Below are 6,000 nucleotides of genomic sequence, written 5' to 3'. Positions count from 1 at the left end.
CACACACACACAGTTTCCGTTTTTCCCTCGACCTTCCTCCACCTTTTCACTGTTGTTTTCGTCCGGTGGTCAGCTGAGGGAAAACAAGGAGGAGGGGAATAACAAATCAGTCGGTCTGTGCGTGGGAATAAAGAGTGAGGGTTTCACTTTACAGGAAATCGGTAAATAGATTATGAGAGCTTGTGGTGCGGCCGGCGGAAGGAAAGCTGCGGGTCATCTCGTGCCTTGGACAGCTGTTGATGCCGACTACTGGTTGTGACGTCACTTGTGGGTAGCGTCGTGATGATGATGAGAATAATCGTAGGAATTATTAATTAATAATGATAAAGATAATGATGATAAGTAATAATGTTTTTATCATTAATAATTGTGTTTATAATGCTGATAATGGTAAATAATAACAATAGCAATAATGACGTAAAAATAATACAATCCTCTTATACGATGACATCATAACTATACCATTCTAGCACCCAATGGAAACCCGAACAAATAAACTTCCTTTTTGTCCATTGGTCCTATATAGTACAAGTATTAACGTCACATCGTCTCCACAAACTCTACACTTATCTTCCGTGTTTTGCTTCCACCACCCGACACCTGGCAGCCTGTACCAGCAACCTGCTTTAATTGTCTCTCTTGTTACCTGTTGATAGAGAATGTTAGGCAGCTGGACTTAGTGTCAAATGTTCTTACGTTAGATAGTAAGTTAATCGTAAGATCCATATCGTGTGTCTGGAGTCTCAAACTTTCTTTTTTTTATATACTGAGTGGACGATGAGAAGGCTTTTAACTGGTCCACTTGAGAATCGACTAATCTTAAAGAATCTCTTGTTTTAAGGCCAGGAGTCTTAAGTGTTCATAATTTTTTTTTTTCAACCTGGAGAAACTAGAATTCATCTGAGTGTCTCTTGAGCTACAACACAGAAAACGACGGTATGAAATAACCTCCCGTGTTGCATAGAGACTCTCCTCCTGTCCTGAGTGTCGCTAGTTAAATGCCCAGGAAGCCTCCTTGTCTAACCGGTGGTAAATATTAACCTAACTGTACACTTGAGGAAATGAAGTGGGTCGAGTGCAGTGTACCGAACGTGTTGTATCCGCTCTTCCCCTAATAGGTGTTCAGGTCTACCGGTCCCACTATTTAGGATAAAATTAAATAAATCTGTGAACGTAGGGATCTCACTCAAGCTTCGGCATCAAGATAAAACCCAAAATGGAGTTAAAATTACACTGAGACTCCTACCATAATCGGATACATTCTATTAACTCCAGATACTAACTAGTCTTAAGTGTTCATAATCAACCTGGAGAAACTAGAATTCATCTGAGTGTCTCTTGAGCTACAACACAGAAAACGACTAACCTCCCGTGTTGCATAGAGACTCTCCTCCTGTCCTGAGTGTCGCTAGTTAAATACTAACAAAAAGTGTGTGTGTGTGTGTGTGTGTGTGTCCTGTGTGTGTGTGTGCATGTGTGTGTGTGTAACAAAGTGTGTGTGTGTGTGTGTGTGTGTGTGTGTGTGTGTGTGTGTGTGTGTGTGTGTGTGTGTGTGTGTGTGTGTGTGTGTGTGTGTGTGTTGCCGTATTGCTGTGTGTGTGTGTTACCGTATTGCTGTGTGTGTGTGAATTAACCCGTTACTGTGTTGTTTGAGAGAGAGCGAGAGAGAGAATATACCGGAGTGAAAGGGGGATTCATCTCTGACTGGTAATAATTTGTGCAAGGTCTAACAGGACCACCCCGGTGTGGAGAGGGAAATGAAATAATGGGTGGACCTAACGTGGAAAGATAAGGTTAAATAGTAGATAGTGTTTAACATAATTTAGATAGGTTTTCTACGTTAACCCCCTTGACCACGATAACTTAACCCCTTGAGTACTATATATTTAACTCTTTAGTACGATTACTTACTCTCTTGAATGCAGTGACTTAATCTCTTGAGTAGGATGACTTTATAACTTGAGTACGATGACTTAACTCCTTGAGTGCTATGTCTTAACTCCAGGGCTACGATGGTTTAACCCTTGGAATGCGATAACTAGAGATGTAAGAACACGTCTAAAGTAACCCTTTTAAAACTGAACACTGAATTAACTGAAGTAAACTCAGTAACGTAGCCTTTTAACGCCATTGGGATAAAAGAACGTATCTAGTCAAGGTAAATTTATACATATATTATACATGGGACCTCCTACATTAGTGATGGTAAGTTATACTATACATGTTTGTTTGTTTGTTGTTTTAATGCAATGTATGGCTAAGTTAAGGTCAGGTCAAAGTGCGAGACAAATGGGGTGTATCATTGATTGAAGGTACATACATACATACATACATACATACATACATACATACATGATTGAGGTGTTTAAAAACTTGACTTGGTTGAGAAAAATAAGCTAATTATCCGAACCGTTTAGAGATTTGTTCATCTGTAACCTGATTAATACATATAATATTGGTTATATCTGCTAACTCTAAACCGGATTTAATTATATAGTACATTAACATATCTTGTATCACTATTGTAAAGTATTTTTATGTATAGTTAGCATGTATGAATATCTTTACCCCATTAATAGAAGAAGAACATTAACTATTCAAAAAGGCGAAAGTTTTACTCATTAAAATTGGTTTGTCTGTTATAAAAAAACCGGTATATTTTTTATCCTTTGGTAAATGTGATAAAAGTCATTAGGAACTCATATTAACCATTCTAACATCACACACACACACACACACACACACACACATCTCACTTGCACCTACTAAGACTTAAACATTAAATATGAGAGGATTATAATCTGAATTCTTGTTACTGGTGAGTGTTGACATAGAATTTAACACGACAGATGAATTTAGGTGACAGGTGGAAGCATTATGTACAGGACAGGAGCGGGTACTCACTCTAATATATCATAAATCTACCTGGGTTTTTTTTTCCCAAACTGTTTATACTTTGATTATTTATGTATTTATGTCACTTGTTGATATTTTACTTCTGGAATCTAGAATCTAGTATTTTTTCCTTCTTTTTGTAAAAAAAAAAATAATGATAAATATTTTCGGTATCAAACACAATTTTCTCATCCATGCCTCCAGCCTGCTTGCACACACACACACACACACACACACACACACACACACACACACACACACACACACACACACTTTTCTCCTCTTTTCCTTTAGGCTCTTGTTGTTGTTCTTCTTCTAGTTCTTTTCTTTGTTGTTATTGTTTTTTTCCTCTTACTCCTCTCTCATTTTCTTCCTTTTCCTCTACCTCTTCTTTGTCCTCTTCATCCGCCTCATTTTCCCCTTCCTCCTCCTCCTCCCCCCCATTCCACTTCATTCTCCTCCTCCTCATCGTTTATTCCTCACGAGTCCCAACAGAGGAACTTTCTCCCTCTACTGTACAAGTTTTTTCTTTCACGTATAACCTGCAGTGCAACAGACATAAGGCATACAGGCCCCCTAACCTACCCTGACTTAACCTAACCTAACCTAACTTAACCTAACCTAACCTAACTTAACCTAGACTAACCTAACTTAACCTAGACTAACCTAACTTAACTTAGACTAACCTAACTTAACCTAGACTAACTTAACTTAGACTAACCTAACTTAACCTAGACTAACCTAACTTAACCTAGACTAACCTAACTTAACCTAGACTAACCTAACTTAACCTAGACTAACCTAACCTAACTTAAAATAACTTAACCTATATTATCTATCTTTCGATTTATATTTTACTTCAATATCCTTTATAATTTTATTAGAAACACGTTACGGTATAAGGTATAGAATGACATAATTACACACACACACACACACACACACACACACACACACACACACACACACACACCCTCTCTAAGGTAACACATGGTGATACATTCGGACTACAGGAGATGCAGCATGGTTGTATAGTCCTGTAATTGGACCTTACCAATAGTACCGGCACATATATTACAAAACAAGACCATGAAACTGTAACTCCCTGTAACCGGTACAGTATTACAAAAACAAGACCATGAAATAGTAACTCACTGTATCCAAACTTTCTCATCGGTACATGTTGCTGTATAACTTATTAAACCGGGAAGTTGTAACACTGTAACCGGTCTTTCTCAACAGTACCGGTTATGTTACAGAACTGAACCGGGGAGGCGGCTTTCTCCACCTTCCCACGGGGCTGACCTGTCCTGGTTGACCTGACTTGCTGCTCGGCTCATGACCTCACCTCCTCCTCCTCCTTCTGCACCTGTTTCCTCACTTTCTGTAAACACTTTCTCTCACCTGCCATCTCTCTCTCTCTCTCTCTCTCTCTCTCTCTCTCTCTCTCTCTCTTTCGTATTACTGCTATCTTAAAATCCATTCTGAAATATCTCACCTCCACTAAATACCATTGTTATCATATATTTCTCTATAGCACCTTACGATAACCATTGTGTTATAGGTACATTATACAGATGCCTGGACCGTCAACATTACACAGACGCCTGGACCGTCAACATTACACAGACGCCTGGACCGTCAACATTACACAGACGCCTGGACCGTCAACATTACATGAACGCTGAACCGTCAACATGCCACGACGCCTGGACCGTCAACATTACACGAACCTGGACCGTCAACGTACACAGACGCCTGGGTCGTCAACATTACACAGACGCCTGGAATACCGTCAGCATTACACGAACCGCCCTGGACCGTCAACATTACACAGACGCCTGGACCGTCAACATTACACAGACGCCTGGACCGTCAACATTACACAGACGCCTGGACCGTCAACATTACACAGACGCCTGGACCGTCAACATTATACAGACGCCTGGACCGTCAACATTATACAGACACTAAAACAGTTAACATCAACATAAAGAAGTGAACCAGTTAACATTCGACATTTTTACCTTGATTGCTTTATTACAAGTGAGTATAAAGAATGACTTTCACTCTTCATGTTATGCTTGTGGTTGTGTCGAGTCATCATGTCACCTGAAGATCAGCACCCCAGTTTATTTTATCTGAGGATTATACTGTATACCCAAACGCTACTGGAGGGGGGGGGGGTATGGTTAGGGTAGTGTTAGGGTGGTTAATCTTAAGGTGAAATGAGTGGGGAGTTGATCTTCAAGTGATGCGAATAATTTTTGGAAGTATCGTAAACGCAGCTAAACGTAGCCACATGAACGTCTTATCCAGAGGTGAACCAATCGCAGTCTTGTGGAATATAGACATAGAATCAGGATTAACATGACCATTGCCAGGTGAGTTGTCATGGGTCACTTAAGAATGGAGGAAACTGCAGCGGGCCTAATGGCCTATACTGGGCAGTCCCGTTTACACCCAACCCCTATCGCTCTTATATCCGTCCAATCTATTTTTGAAGCAACCCAGCGTGTTCGAATTAATGATGACGTTTGGTAACTTGTTCCTCTCATCCACTACCCTATTTCCAAACCAATGTTTACCTATCTCGCGGTCTAAGTCTAAATTTGTTCAATTTAAAACCATTGCTACGAGTTCGCTCCTGGTTGGATAGTTTGCGTACCTTTGTTATATCACCTTTGTTTAACCCTGACTTCCATTTATAGACTTCGATCATATCGCCCCTCACTCTACGTCACTCAAGGGAGTGCAAATTTTAAGATGCTTTAGTCTGTCTCTGTATTCAAGGTTCCTAATGCCTGTACTAGTATGTATAAAATGACCCGCTGAAGCCCTTTGTAAGTCTGTAAAATGTTTGTAAAGTATTTTATAATTGTAGACATTATAGGAATGAGTTCATGGTCTCGCCCGGTCACTCTATCATGATGTTAGAGACATTAGTCACCCTCAGGTCGGTATGTGCGAGTGTAACAAAGTATAATTTATATTTACTTACTTGTTTTGATAAAAAGGATTAAATATTTGCTCGCTATAAAAAAACACTAGAAACTACTCACTAATTCAGATACCGAAGTTAATAGAATAACAGAGTGAGGGAGA

Source organism: Homarus americanus, unplaced genomic scaffold, assembly GCF_018991925.1.
Source record: "Homarus americanus isolate GMGI-L3 unplaced genomic scaffold, GMGI_Hamer_2.0 scaffold32929, whole genome shotgun sequence".
NCBI lineage: Eukaryota > Metazoa > Arthropoda > Malacostraca > Decapoda > Nephropidae > Homarus > Homarus americanus.
The sequence above is the reverse complement of the archived record's forward strand: the minus strand, read 5'-3'. Positions refer to the sequence as shown.